General features: G+C 40.6%; 1 protein-coding gene and 1 pseudogene across 1 annotated transcript in view; both read right to left on the reverse strand.

The window, feature by feature from the left end:
* Gucy1a2 (guanylate cyclase 1 soluble subunit alpha 2) overlaps positions 1-16,875 on the reverse strand; it is a 245,085-nt gene that overhangs the window by 36,652 nt on the left and 191,558 nt on the right. The gene's annotated exons all lie outside the window — the stretch shown is intronic.
* On the reverse strand, positions 6,087-9,880 carry LOC129668021 (DNA (cytosine-5)-methyltransferase 3A-like; annotated as a pseudogene).

The following is a 16,875-nucleotide window of genomic DNA, read 5'->3' on the forward strand; positions in this document are numbered from 1 at the left end:
AGGGGAAGGAAGAATTTTAGGTTAAAATTCCTCCCCTTTTCTGCAGGTTAAGGGTGCTTCTCCCTAGATCCTCTCTTGCATTATTTCTTCAATTTCTTTTTACCACATTTAACATTTTTTTGGGGGGGAATACATGCACATAGCCACCGGAGGACAATTTTCTGGAACCAGTTCACTTATTCTACTGTGTGGGTCCAGGGATCAAACGCTGATCCTCAGGGTCGGCAGCAAACACCTTTTCCAGCTGAGCAGTCTTTGCCGGCTTCTTAGATTGTTTCTCAAAGCAAAGTAGCTATTGTACTTAATCGTTCTGAACATGAAAATTATCATGTTTTCTTCTAGCAGCTTTCAGGTATTTTTCCTTAGATGACTTTAAATAATTCAGTGATGATTTGCTTTTGCATGATTTTCTTGGTTGATTTTATGTTTTGGGTTTACTGCACCCTATAATATACCAGCCAGTATATAATTTCCATAAAATTTAAAAGTTTTTCAAAAATAACATCTTTTGCATTTTTGAGGTTCTCACATATCTTTAGATGTCTGAAGTTTTTTCAAAGATCTCTGATGACCTGCTCATTTATGAAGACATTCTCTTTGTTTATTTTGGATTTCTACTGCTATGTCTTCAAATTTGATTTTCTTTCCTTTTGCAAAGTCTAATCATTCCTCAATCTGATGTGCTTTTAATGAAAGATATTTTATTTTTTTCTTTAAAAGTTAAGTTTGGGATATTTGTTTTTAGATGACAACTTGAAACCTAAACATAAATGGACTTTAAACAGCTTTGACTGCTCTAGTCTGCAAACATTCACTTTGGCTCCATATCTGTCTTTTGATGGATGGATTGTTCTCATCGTGAGTCATCATTCAGCTTTCTCCATGCCTAGATGCATTTTATTAGGTGGCAGACATTACGAAGTGACCTTGTTGTGTGCTGGATTCTCACAAATATTCTTGAGCTTTGTTCTGGAACCCAAATAAGTGGCTTAGATGCTGCTCCTTTGTAGTCTTGCCTTTAGAAGTTGTAGAAATGCATGTGATAGTGTTTGATGAAGGCCTACTTATCCCGTGACTACAGCAATAACATTCTAAAGGCTCTCCCCTATACATGGGATTTATGACCTTTTGAAGGCTACTTGGCATTGACAGTGGATGAAGTCCTGAATAAATGTGTTTTGTTGATATCAGCACAGCCATATTAAGGACCCCAATGCCTCAGACCCATTGGCATGGCAAAGCCTTTTCTAGTTCAGGCTCAGAGAAATGTCAAAACTTTGCCTTGAGAATGTTGGTAGAGTATGCAGAAAGCATCGTGTGTGTGTGTGTGTGTGTGTGTGTGTGTGTGTGTGTGTGTGTGTGTAAAACCATAATACTTTTAGAGGAGTCTATGAATTTGAGGGGAAGTAAGGAGACATGGGTAGAGCTGGAGGGGGAAAGAAGGAGTAAAAATAATATAAAGGAGTACTTAGGTATAGAATTCTTTAACAATCTAAATTAAAAAACCAGGTATCATTTCCCCATCCTTCTGGTTCTTCTCTCCATCCCCTCAGGGATAAGTTTGTTTCTTCACATGTACTAGTTACTACTTTGTCGAATACTGGTGGAAGACACTGGGGTGATCTCTGGTGGTCTTTGTGCAGTTCTTGACTCCAGTATTTTGAACATCTCATCCAGCATGCTTGGTCTCCCCCAATGCTCGGTTACACGATTTTAATACTAAGAATATGTTCCTGGTTTTACCCCTGTCTGGAACAGAGCCTGAGGATTGCTTGCATCAGGAAGCTGGGAAAAGCACAATTCCCATCTCCTTCGTCCTCGAGTCCTAAAGCCTTATCACTTTCCAGTGTTCAATATCCACTGTTATGAAAATAGTTCTCTATTCCATGCCCAAGGTTTTTATTAGACTGGAGTAGTAATTCTGCCTCTGAACTCCACATTAGCTGGATTCAGAAATGAACTCATTATTAAGAAAGCAAACTATAAAATATAAGCCTACTTCTAATGAGAGGTGTTCTATGTGTATTAAAAGGGGGGATTATGAGTGGCATATTTCCCTCCAGACAAAATAAATGTAGAACATACTTTTTAAACAGCAACATATTCAGTCCCTCTTCCTCCTTTTGCTCCTTCCCTTTCTTACCCTCTTTCCTCTCTCTTGATTATTTTCTAAAAGGCTATTTTTTACTGTTACCTTGCCTAATGCACAGTTATTCAAGTGACACCTAGTCCTTATAGACTGAGATAAGTTTGGGCCAACCATCACACTGTGATTGTTTTTCATGGAGAAGGGAAGGAGTGAATCTAGTATTAACCTATTTCAGAGCTTCATTGCATAATATCTGTTGGGAAAGCCACTTCACCTGCCACAAATTCAGCAAAGACTATGTAGTTATACCTTGACTTCCTTTCGAAAGAACTGCTGACAGGCGGCGGTGGTATATGCCTTTAAGCCTCGCATGTGGGAGTTAGAGGTAGCCTGGTCTGTCGAGCAAGTTCCAGGACAGCCAGGACTACACAGAAAAACCCTGTCCCAAAAAGTCAAGAGAGAAGAAAAAGAGAAGGAAAGAAAGAAAGAAAGAAAGAAAGAAGGAAGGAAGGAAGGAAGGAAGGAAGGAAGGAAGGAAAGAAGGAAAGAAAGAAAGAAAGAAAGAAAGAAAGAAAGAAAGAAAGAAAGAAAGAAAGAAAGAAAGAAAGACTGCTGCTGTTTAAAAGTTTTTCAGAAAATAAATTATTTTCACCCAAGAATGATGATGACAAAACAAGAGGAAAGAATTGCCATTTATAAACAAAGCCTTAGAAGGCTAAAGCACTAGAATGTGACCAGCAGTATAACTAACTGCCACTCCACTACACCACACAGACACACATACACAGGAGAGAGAAAGAGAAAGAGTGAGAGAGAGGGACCACATACCACACACTTCACAGACCTGTCTTTGTCTTATAACAGAAAATGGTTCATAGAATTATTTAGTCTGGGAAATTTTGGGAAGTTCTATGATGACAGCACTAAGAACTTGGAAGCTGACCATTCACACTCTACTTTCCTTTGCTTGTCTTTTGAGGACTTGTGCTGAGGCCTCCCGGGAATTGTGTCCTACATATGGAAGGCACTGATTACCTCACTGAAGATATACCAAGAACATCTACCAGGAAAGCAAATGAAAGGATTTATTAAAATATCAGTGTGGTGTTGGGTCCATTTTGGCAGATTTTAACCGTGTATGAATGGGCTAAGCGAGTGGTAACACTCACACCTGGTCAGTCAACATAGCCAGGCAAATAAGATTCCTTCTTATTAAGACCTATCAACAGGGGCGATTGTCCCACACTGGAAATTTAGCAAGATCTGGAATGGGAGATGCTGCTATAGGATTACCTGATAGTACTAGATGCTCCAAGGAAAGCCTTCTGCTCCTTTGAAGAGTCATCTAGAACACCAAGGGTACGAAAACCTGGTCCTGCAAACACCCCCAAAATAGCACAAACAAACCTAGGGATAGTTTAACCAAACCAAAGCTTTGATAAAACATGGTAGATTTCTATTTTAAGAAAAAGTTTCTTCTTAGCACTGCTTTCATTGTGTCCCATAGGTTTGGGTATGTTGTGCCTTCATTTTCATTGAATTCTAGAAAGTCTTTTATTTCAGTGACCCAACGATTATTAAGTAGGGAGTTGTTCAATTGCCATGAGTTTGTAGGCATTCTATTGTTTCTGTTGTTGCTGAAGTATAACTTTAATCCATGGTGGTCTGATAGAATACAAGGTGTTATTTCAATTTTCTTGCATTTTTTGAGGCTTGCTCTGTGTCTGAGTATGTGGCCAGTTTTGGAGAAGGTTCTATGAGGTGCTGAGAAGATGAAATAAGCTCCAGAGTCCCTGTAGAAATGTTGGGGAGAAGATGAAAGGACCTGGAGGGAACATGAACCTCACAAGAAGACCAACAGAGATAACTAAACCAGTCCCATGGGGGCTTTCAGAGACTGAGACATCAGCTAAGGAGCAGGCATGGTCTGGACCTAGGCTCCCTGCACATATGTGGCCCATGGGCAGCTTGATCTTCACATGTGGTGCCTGGCGAGCAGAGAGGGAGAACCGTTTCTAACACAGACTCTATTGCCTGCTTTTGGATCACTTCCCCATGTCAGTGCTGCCTGGCCTGGCCTCAGGGATGAGGACATGCTCAGTCCTGATGTGACTTGATGTGCTGGGGAGGGCTGATACAGGGGGAGGGGAGCTCCCCTCTTCTGGAAGGAAAGGAGAGGGGAAGGGGGAACTGGGAGGAGAGGAGGGAGGAGGTAAATAAAGTGAAAAAAAGTGACCCCCAGAAAGGAAAAAAGAAAAGAAAAATTTATAAAAATAACGTCTGTCTTCAAGGTTTATTTAAAACTACATTAACTTCAAGATTTACAGCTGAGGTCAGGATAGCAACTACCCTGTAAAAGGATTATTAATATGAATATAAATGCATAAAATTATTATGGCAGTGCTTTATCTTTAGACAGCTAGTTACCCAAATAGTGACACAATGAGACTATGAGTTATTTAATTAGCCTTGACACAATACTGAGAAATTTTTAATCCATCTTAAACCTCCAAGCTAGTCAGACTTTTTCTCAGCCCCAAATCCTCATAATGCTTGGATTTTTTATCCTTTCCTATCTCCAGTTCTTTTCTCCTGATGCTTCCTGGGCCTCTCCTTGTGGCTCAGTCTTCCAATTCTCTCTTTCTCCTCCCCTCACTGTAATCAGATGTCCTACCTATTCTCTCTATTACTTAGTATTGGCTCGTCAGTATTTTATTGGCAAGACAGGGAATGAATGAGGAACAATTTTTCTTTCTTTTTTTACATTTTGTATGTTTTTTATTTGTTCCAGGTAGGTTAATGGCAGGTCAATTTCCATCACTCTGGATTATTTCTGATCCCACAAGAAGCCTTCAATGTGGCTGGCAAATTCAGAAACAGGGACAAAGTTTTTTTCCTGCCATTTTATCGAGGAACTCATTTTAGTTTAAATTTAAAGGCTATTGCACTTGAGGCGGGATAAATTCCACACTCAGCTTCCCCAGATTCTGACCACCTCAGCTGAGCCCCTGTATAGCAGGGAGGAGCTGGGCATGGGTTGGGGAAATATGGTTCCTCTTTTTGTCTGTTAAGAACCAGGAGGAAAAATGATAACCCTGTCCCCCCCCCCATTGTGAGCCCTCAAACCACCCCCTCACCCCCTCCTAGGCTGAAATCCTCTGCACAGAAGGCTAGGCAGAAGCTGATGTTTTTACACATCTCACTGTTCTAAAAGCACCACCGTGAAGTCAGGTTGTTTAGTAGTTGTATATATATATACTGTAAGCAAGAGTAAAAATGGCTTCTGGAAACTGGTTTTCTTCAGGTGTGTGCCTATGTGGCAGACCCTGAGATGCTACAGAAATGTGTCTGGGGTGATGTTCTCAGGGCCCTGCTGCCAGTTGTGGTCTGTTTTGCATGACCAGGGCTGGTGCTGAGGAGACTGCTCAGGGGCTGGGAGAGGGTCTGTGCTTCTGAGTGTCTCTGTTCTATTCCTGTGTGTGCTCCTATCTGATCAGGCTAGAGACAACCAAAGAGATATATAGAAAAAAAAACAATATAAAAACTTTTATAGAACTTTCCCTCTTTCCCTTTCCTCTTCAAGCGATCTCTGCTTTTTGTTGTTACTGACTTTGCTGCAATAACTCTCTTGTTTCAGTCACAGCAAGAAACAAAACCTCAAACAAACAGAAAACCCCTCTGAAAAGAGTAGAAAACAAAAGGTTCATCTCCTAGAACAGGAGGGTAAGAAGGGAAGGGGGCCTATTTTTCTGTTCAAATAGGACTGAAGATTAACATTGAAAACTCAGGAGATGGAGTCCGAACTTCTGCAAGGCCAAGCCCTCCAGCATTTCCTCCTCTGTGGTTTGTTTTAAATTCCTTTTTTTCTTCTGGGTGCTGACACTTTTCTCTGTTCTCTCATTCTTGGTGTTGTATTGTGTTTTGTTTTTTGTTTGTTTAATTTTGTTTTCATCACTACTTCAGTTTGTCCCCATGTATCTTATACACAAACCAAATATTACTTCAGTGGAATGAAGAGGTGGTAGATGACTGGCCCACTCCATGATTGGCCCAGCAGTTTCTGCCTTGCCAAGTGCCTCATGTTGGAGACATCTGTGTAGTGGACAGAGAAGCCAAACACCCTTTCCATCCCAGGGCACCAGAGGGTGTCCTCTTTCTCATTCATGAAGAGGGAGAAATGCTGGTCTTTGCCCTGCTTTACGGAGTTTGACCTGGTGGTAATGGTCCTCACTTAGCTGAACTTGGCTATTCTGCTGTGTTCCAGACTCCTGCAGCTCCAGTTTATCATTCATAGTGGACGCCAATGTTTACATCAGGAAGGTTACCCCAGAAGTAACAGGCCTTGTGTGCAGCAGACGCTTTTTGGCATCAATCATCATTGGGTTAGACTCAAGAAATCGTGAAATGTCCCGCTTGTCACTAATGCCCATGGCCACCACATTCCCAATGAGCCAGAAGAAGGGAGGATCATCCCCCTCCTTGGGCCTCACATCATGCAGGAGTTGGTCTACCTCAAAGAAGAGGAGGCCTGTACCCTCGTAAAGTGGACCCTTGTGGACAGGGTTGACGATGGAGAGCTCATTACGAGGACTGCCTCCAATCGCCAGATAGAATGGGCCCCACTCCTGGAGATGCTTCTGTGTGTCACTGTGGAGTTCCCTGACACAGCACCATGCCACGATGATGGAGGCCTCATCCACCTCGGAGGTGATGTAGCTGTCCACCTGGACGCCCAGTGCTTTCGGCAGCAGGGGCCCTGTAGCAATTCCATCAATGAGAAACAGCACCTGGATGGGCTTCCTGGTCTCAGCTGGAACAGGTGGGTAAAACTTCCTGGTTGTGGATGTTGGTAAAGAGCATCTGGAGTCGAGAAGACCAGCCTTCTCATATCTGCTGCAGCCCATAGGTGACCTTGTGCCCTGCTGTTCCAGGGGTCTTCCTTAATGGCTGCTTGGGCAGCTCCTGGCGGTCATAGACATTTTGGTTTACGATATGTAAACATGTTTTTGCTATAATTCCAATTTGGAGATTTTAGTTTGTCCACACCTGTTAAGTATCTCATGCTGAGTGTGGTCTCTGCCAGCTGAAATTGGTTGAATTCTGAGGACTTTGAGGGGTATAAATAGGGATAGCCCAAAGGAAGAACGTATGGCTGCTTGGGGGAGGATTCCTTGCTGCTAGTTTGTCCTCTTTCTGCATTTGCTATTTGCTGAGTTGCTAGTTACTTGGACTTCTGGATTTCCTGATGACGAATATTGGTATCGCCCTCTGAATCCTATGGCCCATCCCAGCAGGAAGCAGCAAAGAGAACTCTGCCCCCTATCTGCACTAATCTTTCTCTCCTACCCAGTGTTGGGGGGTTGGAAGGGAGATAGAAGCATTTAAGAACCCTAAATAAAGTAGCTGTGTTAAAAAGTCTAAGCCTGTGTTTATCATATCTTATAGGTCTATATAAGTGAGTATATAGTTTGTCTTTCTCCTTCTGGGATATTTCACTCAGGATGATCTTTTCTAGGTCCCACCATTTGCCTGCAAATTTCATGATTTCCTCCTTTTTGATTGTTGAGTAGTATTCCATTGTGTAAAAATACCACAATTTCTGTACCCATTCCTCCGTTGATGGACATCTGGGTTGTTTCCAGGTTCTGGCTATTACAAATAAAGCAGCTATAAACATGGTTGAGCAAATATCTCTTTTGTGTACTTGAGCAAACTTTGGGTATATACCTAGCAGTGGTATAGCTGTGTCTTGAGGAAGCACTATTCCTAATTGTCTTAGAAAGCGCCAGATAGATTTCCAGAGTGGTTGTATAAGTTTACATTCCCACCAGCAGTGGAGGAGGGTTCCCCTTTCTCCACAACCTCTCCAGCATGTGTTGTCCCTTGAGTTTTTCATCTTGGCCATTCTGATGGGTGTAAGGTGAAATCTCAGGGTCGTTTTGATTTGCATTTCCCTGATGGCTAATGAGGATGAGCATTTCTTTAAGTGTTTCTCTGCCATTCGATATTCCTCTACAGAGAATTCTCTGTTTAGCTCTGTTCCCCATTTTTTAAGTGGATTACTTGGTTTGCTGCTTTTCAGCTTCTTTAGTTCTTTGTATATACTCGATATTAGTCCTCTGTCAGATAAAGGGTTAGTGAAGATTCTTTCCCAATCTGTAGGCAGGCGTTTTGTTTTGATATGATAAACATAATGAAATCTATACACCTAAAAAAGATAATCAAGAGAGCGGACATGGGGTATGATTATCAATCCTCGTTTTGAAAGACAGAGGGGATGCACATTAAACATTGACAGGAGTCTACTGAGCGCATTTGAAAAACTCTAACTAGCAGTGTTTTCAAAGCAAAGACTCATGACCAAACCTTTGGCAGAGTACAGGGAATCATAAGAAAGAAGGGGAGTTAGTATGATGAGGAAAGGATAGGAGCTCCACAAGGACCAAACATATCTGGGCACAGGGTCTTTTTTGAGACTGACATGCAACCAAGGACCATGTATGAATGTAACCTAGAACCTCTGCTCAGATGTAGCCTGTGGTAACTCAGTAACCAATTGGCTTCCCATAGTGAGGGGAACAAGGATTATTTCTAACAGGAACTCAATGACTGGCTCTTTGGCCTCCCACCCCCCAAAGGAGGAGCAGTTCTGTTAGGCCACAGAGGAGAGCTTTGCAGCCAGTCCTGAAGATACCTGATAAAACAGGATCGGATGAATGGGGAGGAGGTTCCCCCTATCAGTGGACTTGCAAGGGGCACGGTGGAGATGAGGGAGGCAAGGAGGGACTGGGAGGGAATGAGGGATCGGGACACGGCTGGGATACAGAGTTAATAAAATGTAACTGATAAGAAAAAAAAATTAAAAAAAAAAAGTCTAAGCCTGTACCGGACCCCAGCAAACAATCCGCACACTCGAGACAACAGCACAGGGAGCGATTGTTCCACCCATGAGCACTTCACAGCCCCACAGCGCAACAGGACGAGTGCCCGTCATCATCACACTGGTACTCACAGTGGAAGCAGCAGTTCTCACAGTTCTGGCACATCCCACCAAAGAAGACTGGATGCTCTAGGGTGACGCTGAGGCTTCCACGTTAGATACAAATGCCCTCCATGTTCCGGCCCTTCTGCCTCACCTCATACACTAGCTGCTCTCTTGTGTGTTCATCAGTGATCTCTTTGGGCTTCTCTGTTTTGCTTTTCTGGGTTTCTTGGATGGTGGGGGTGGGCCAATAAGCAGCTGCCTCAGGATCAACCCACAGGTCTGTATAAACTTCCTTGTATGGATTCTTCTCTTCTTCTTGTGACGCTAGGCCCTTAGGACCAGAGGACTGGACCCTTCCCCCTTCCGACGGCCCATTTAATCATCTGCTTGTTCTATACCTCCACAGCCTTGCCAGTGTCACTTCCGTCACTGTCATGGCAAGCTGGAAAGAGTTCCCTGCATGGCTACTGGCCGCCTGGAGGACTTAAAGATAGCTTTGTGGTACATATTGTAGGTAGCCTGTTGGATCACGCTGCAGAAGGAGATCAGTGGCATGAGTTTCTAGGCACAGACCACTGAGAACTTGCCATCTCTGAACCACATGACCCAGCTGCTCAGCTCTGGCCTGTCACCTACCAAGACACAATTCATCCTGGCCACCAGAAGAAGCCTCAAAGTTTCCCCACAGGACACCAGCTGATGCAGTCAGTGGGCTGGTGCACAGCAGGAGAGCTGGCCTCCTCCACCTTCTGAGGCTCTCCAGGGGCTTGGTTTTCTTTCACAACATTCATTACTGCAATTACCTCGGCTTTGGCTCAGAGGAGCAATGTTTATACAAACTAGAAACACAAGATTCTTAGAATAAATACAACTGAGCCATGTCTGAATTGAAATGAGATAATGGAACAGAGAAATCAGCATTTGAATATTACAAGCTAACTATACACAGTGCACAATAGCATTATGCCAACACTACCCAGCATTCTATGTCAGGCTGTCAGTGGATTCAAGAATTCACAAAATATTATTATTTAGAAACAACTACATTTGGGGAAAACATTCCTCCTACTTTTTTCTAGTGGAAGGTTTATACAGTTCTGCCAGGCTTCTCTTGAATTTAGTAAAAAAGGAATGCTAAAGTTGAGAGGGCAGGACAAGTTCAGTAGTCTAGTCTCCTTGTTTAAAAAGTTCAGAATAGATAAAGAAAGGGGCAAAATAGTGTTGGGAACACCTCTGGACTCAGGTCATCTGGTTTTGGCTCTAGTACACTATAAAGAGTTTACAAGTTGAAATGATAGGCCTGGCTGAGATTTCCCAGGAAGTCCCAGGAAGTCTAAAACACTTATCAGATTAAGTTAAACAACAACAACAAAAACTCAAAATTGCTCATTTGCCTCATATATTCACAGAAAAGCACTAACACTTTCCCATTTGAAAATTAGGGGGAAATAAAAAATTTAGATCCTACCTTCTAAGCCTCCCACTACCTCTCTTTCTTACTGGTCATGGTTTTCCTGATTTGTGTCTTTACCACGTCCTCACAGAAGATGCCCAGTGCAATCCAGACTTAATCACAAACTTTGTGCTGACCATTCAAGCCATAAAAGAAAAAAAGGAAGAGTTTATTTGTTGTTCTGGAGTTTTAATTCACAGGAAAAAAATAATGATTAAAAAAAATACAGGTGTGCTGGACACATACCTGTACTCTTGGCATCCAGAAGCAAAAGGCCCCAAGCTGGAGGCTAGCCTGGGCTGTACAATAAAACTCTGTCTTGAAAAGGTAAAACAATGCTACTTGAAATTAGAAAATGTGCTAAAATATAAAGCATTAAAAAGAAAAAGGCAGAGACACAAGAGTTTCTGTTAACCCAGTCTAGGGAAGAAGAACCCCCCTTGAAAAAAGTTTCTTAGCCTTCACCAAGGAAAGAGAAGCAAGCTTGGTGGGTGAAGAAGAGGGCTCAGCCTTATTCATCAGGGAGAAAGAAAAACATTCAGACAGAGTAAAAATAATATAAAGAAAGAATTTGGGTAGACAGAATAGTGTAGTAGGCTCTGGATTCAATCTCTGTATCACTAACAAATAAAACAAACAAAACAGTATTTTAAGATTTTTGAAAATCACTATTTTAATAGAAAAGGGTATTTAAGCCCTTGTTCATATAATTAGGCAAGAGAGAACTTTATTTCTAACTGAAATTTCACCCTTGTTAATTTTATTATAAAATATTCCTTTTCAATGCAGCCACTCCTGATGAGATCTGATAGACTAGGATCAGAAGGAAAGAGAGGAGGAACTCCCCTATCAGTGGACTTGGAGAGGGGCATGCGGGGAGAAGGGGGAGGGAAGGTGGGATTGGGAGGGAGGGGTTTATGGGGGGATACAAAGTGAATAAAGTGTAATTAATAAAAATTAAAGTAAAAATATTCAAAAAATTCCTTTCGCCAATAAAATGAAGTGAATGAAATTCCTTTTCACACTTTCATTTTATTCCCTGATTAATAATATTTCCCTGACAATAAACAGTTAATGTTTTGAAATCTCAAGATCTTCCCTTAAACTTTAAACTCACAAGTGTTCTGTAGTGTTTATGACATCTGCTTGCTTCTTCCATGTGGAAGGGAGAAGGAGGAAGTGACCTCCGTGGCTGTCTGGTGGTTTCCTCTTAGGAGCAGAGCTGACTTTCAGTCTTGACGCTGTCTCATGGCACACTCACAGTTAATGTACATGGGCAAGTAACGCTTTGAGCAAAGCAGCTTTCTACATTTACTCTGAGAATCACACAGTTCAACTCACAAACAGCTTCACTTTATAGAAGGTATTTGATCGCTTACTTATTCTCATCGCTATCATGAATTACCAGATTATAAACTACATTTCCCCCATTCCAGGAGAACAGCCAAGTATCTTCTCCTTCTGGAAAGACAAGCGCCGTGTTTAGCTTTCCTGGCTTCTTCAGTGTTTATCTGTGTGTACAAGGACTTCTTTTCTCTACAGTTTTGCAGAATCATATGGGATGAAAGTTTAAATAAATACTTGAAGTTGGAGAAGAGAATAGTTTTGTGATTAAGTTTGCAGTTTTTGAGGGAGAAGACAGAATCCTACAAAATACTCAGAGAGCATGCTTGATGGGATTATAATTGACGGCAATGGATAAATATCAGATATTGCTATGGGGTGGAACAGGATGGCCATTCAACCTGCAGGTGATATTTAGCACTAAAACAGAATTTGGAAAATTATCTTTGTGTAGAAAAAGACTTGATATTCTTTAAAAGTAAGAAAACGGTTTAAGGCACCTGTAATACTAAGAGTAAATGTGTATGTATTTAGATACAACCAGCATTTAATTTAGGTATTTTCAAAATTAGCACTTTGTGCAGGGAATATGAGATACTAACATATGATGTAATAGCATAATAACATATTTTAATTGTACTAAAATATGGATACTTAAGATATCCTTTAAGATATAACATGGCATTTTAAGCATATATTAACTGAGTGGTATAACAATTAATTGGCAGTAAAGACATTTGAGAAATTAAAAAATCATTCTCATTTTCTATCAATATTTAATTTCCATTCTAATATTTAGAATTTTTCTGATACCTAGTATTTAGCTACTTTTCTAGTAGCATTAAAGAAACACTATAGCATCAGAAGAGGGAGAACAAGGGAACAGGACAGGAGCCTATCACAGAGGGCTTCTGAAACACTCTACCCAGCTGGGTTATTGAAGCAGATGCTGAGACTCATAGCCACACTTTGGGCAGAGTACAGGGAATATTATGAAGGAAGGGGAGATGGAGGGACCTGGAGGGAACAGGAGCTCTTCAGGGAGAGTGGCAGAGCTAAAAAATCTGGGCCCAGGGGTCTTTTCTGAGACTGATACTCCAAGGACCATTCATGGGGATGGCCTGGAACCCCTGCACAGGTGTGGCCCATGGCAGCTCAGTCTCCAGATGGGTTTCCTAGTAAGGGGAGCAAGGGCTGTCTCTGATGTGAACTCAGTGGCTGGCTCTTTGATCACCTCCCCCTGAGGGTGGGGGGCAGCCTTACCTGGCCGCAGAGAAAAGATAATGCAGCCAGTCCTGGTGAGACCTGGTGGGCTAGGGTTGGATGGAAGGGGAGGAGGACCTCCACCATCAGTGGACTAGGGGAGGGTATGGAAGGTGACGAGGGAGGGGGGCAGGGTTGGGAGGGGGCTACAGCTCAGATGCACAGTGAATAAATAGTAATAAATTAAAAATAAATTAAAAAAGAAACACTATAGCACATATAACAATCAAATCTTTGTGATTTTTAAATTTAGTCTGTTAAGTGCATCTATATTGTATAATTGCTCAAATTAAAATCCATCCCTTACTTTTATCATAAAGGCATTCCATGATACTGGCTTCATTTTAACAGGCACAATCTATTAATTGCTCAAAATTCAATCACATCAGCGGTTTTAAGGCAATCATTGATTGCCTTAAAGGATACAGCAATAATTTATACATTCACTGTTACCTGAGAGAAATCGTTCTTTGGCCCAAATGTAGACATTGACAAGAGATTATGAGAAACAAAAGCTTTAGTAAAAGAAATTTTATAGCAAATATTTCAAAAAGTGATTTTTAAAATTATGAATATATAGAAATTAAATTATTTGAAAAGGAATAAAGGGATTTATGAAAAATTAACCTACCACTTATATGTTTAGATTTTCAATCTAAATTATCCAGCGTATGTGTGTATACCTGTATGTATGTATGTGTGTATCTTCATGGAGAAAGACAGAGTCAGGCAAAGAAAAGAAAATCATCTCCACTTTTTCATTTCTCTAAGAATACATAAACGCCTGACTTGATGGCCCACTCATTCTCTTACTTCCCCGTCTTTTGAAAGCTATTTGAGGACATTGCAGTCCCAATACAATGCTTTATTTGCTTCTTTTAAGAAACCTGAAGTCTCACCCAGCTGAAGAAAGACTAAAACTGTACACCTTAAGAAAATGAGTATGTGATCTTCACAGTCCTCTAAATATTAGACATTCAAACTGGTTGTTCTTGGATAACCCTATCAAAACTAAAATTTTAAATGTGATTTTCATAGTCTACTTAATAAAATAGACAATAAGATGGAAATGAAATATTCTAATAACTTCTATAATTACTATTAGGTAATTAGGGAAATTATGTTTTCTTTGCCTTTCTCAAGGTTTTGTATAACACAAGAAAACAATGAATATGGCAGACGTTGAAGAATAACGAAATTAATGAGATGAGATTGGGAGTGAATATAGACCATGTCTTACTGCGGATATAAATCTAAACCTCCATCTTCTATAGAGATACATGTCATGTCATTCATATTCGATGCTGCTCTACTCACAATAGCAAGGAAGTGAAATCTGTTTAGAAGTCTACCAAAAGATGAATGAGTAATGGAAATGTGGTAAATATGAACCCTGTAATTTTATTCAAATGTAAAAATAAGTGAAACTGTGGAATTTGGAAATAAGTGTATGGAACTGGAAAATTATAGCGACTGACAGAACCAGGCACAGAGAAACAAACATCCCATTCTTCCTCATATATGGATTCTAGCCACAAATCTTTGATTGAACTTGAAGTTCCTATAGAAACCAGGAAACCAAAAAGAGACCATTGGTAAGTAGATGCCTTAAGGAGCCAAGATAGTAGAATTTAGATACTATGAGATGGGGGGGGGTTTCAATGAGTGAAAAGGTTTGAGCATAGAGGAAGATCAAGTGTAGGAAGAAAAGGGTTGGAAAAGAGGATTAATCAAAATGGAATATGAAAAACCCTTTAAAACCATAATTCATGGGTCTGAAGAAATGGATCAGATACTAAGAATGATTCCTGCTCTTGTAGAGGACCCAAACTCAGTTCCCAGCACCTACATGGTCGGTCATACCAATAGTTTCTTCATATATATACGTACATATATATATATATATATATATATATATATATATGCTCAGGATGCTCTTTTCTAGATCCCACCATTTGCCTGCAAATTTCATGATTTCCTTGTTTTTAATTGCTGAGTAGTATTCCATTGTGTAAAAGTATCACAATTTCTGTATCCATTCATCCGTTGAGGGACATCTGGGTTGTTTCCAGATTCTGGCTATTACGAATAAAGCTGCTACAAACATGGTTGAGCAAATGTCCTTGTTTTGTACTTGAGCATCTTTTGGATATATGCCTAGGAGTGGTATAGCTGGATCTTGAGGAAGGATTATTCCTAACTGTCTGAGAAAGCACCAGATTGATTTCCAAAGTGGTTGTACAAGTTTACATTCTCACCAGCAATGGAGGAGGGTTCCCCTTTCTCCACATCCTCTCCAGCACGTGTTGTCACTTGAGTTTTTAACCTTTGCCATTCTGACGGTTATAAGATGAATTCTCAGGGTCGTTTTGATATGCATCTCTCTGATGGCTAAGGATGTTGATCATCTCTTTAAGTGTTTCTCTGTCATTCTATATTCCTCTATTGAGAATTCGCTACTTAGCTCTGTACCCCATTTTTTAATTAGATTGCTTGGTTTGCTGCTTTTTAACTTCTTTTGTTTTTTATGTATTCTGGATACAGCCCTGAAGATACCTGATAGGCTAGGGAGATGGAAGGGGAGGAGGACCTCCCCTATCAGTGGACTAGGAAAGGGTCAGGGAGGAGATGAGGGAGGGAAAGTGGGATTGGGAGGGAATGAGGGAAGGGGCTACAGCTGGGATTCAAAGTAAATAACCTGTGATTAATACAAAAAAATAAAAATTATAAAAATTTTAAAAATAATTATATATTTATTTATATTTGTTATAGCTATAATATATAAATATAGAATTTATATTTATATTATATATTTATGTTTATAAATATATATTTATATGGGAGAGAGAAAGAGGAGAGGACAAAGAAGGGCTGGAATACCTGCTTCTAGAAGCCAGGGGACATTAAACAAACAAACAAACAGTACTAGGGATGAGACAGCGCCTGTGAGTTTCATTGTAAAACATTCTTTTATTCTGTTGAACTCATTTAAAAGAATAGCAGAAGAAACAGCAAAACTAATTTTACATGCCAGAATACAAGTCCAGCTGAGTTAAAGAGAATTAAGCACTGTTGGCTGCAGGTTAAAAACAACTTGGGAGCTTTAGAATGCTGTTTTCAAGAACACATGCAAAAAGCTATGATTTAATGGATCTGCAATGAGGTTGGCATTGGAGTTTGTAGGTCCTTCTAAGGTTTCTAATGTGTATCTGAGGTTAAGCTGCATACGTACAGGTACAGAAAAAATTGAAGTTTCACAGATATCTCCCATTTTATCTCTATTTCCCTGTTTAGCTATCATCTCTCTCTCTCTCTCTCTCTCTCTCTCTCTCTCTCTCTCTGAAAAACAGTTCGCAGAAGGGAGCTACACTGTCCACTGAATGTTTTACACGACTGACTAACTGGATAAAATTAAATGAGGTGGAGAGGCTGCAGGTGTCATGGTCTATCCTCAACCATGTTAACAGACATTCCTTTAAAATCTCTGTGGCTGATCTAACATCTTTAACAACAGATATAACTTTTTGTACTAACATAACAAACCCCTAGTTTCTTCTACCAACCATCAACGAGACAGTGAAGGGAACCTTCTTTTACTTGAAGTGTTGGTCATCATGGGAGACCTAACATATGGTAGCTGGGGGTGTTGGAAGATTCTAGATGATAAAATGTTGTGATCTCTTTTGAAGGTGTCAGGCTTTGGAGGTTGACTCACCTTTCACTTGTATGAGTTTGAGAGGA

The sequence above is a fragment of the Psammomys obesus genome, unplaced genomic scaffold (genome assembly GCF_907164565.1).
Source record: "Psammomys obesus unplaced genomic scaffold, mPsaObe1.curated_primary_1811, whole genome shotgun sequence".
In the NCBI taxonomy this organism is placed as follows: domain Eukaryota; kingdom Metazoa; phylum Chordata; class Mammalia; order Rodentia; family Muridae; genus Psammomys; species Psammomys obesus.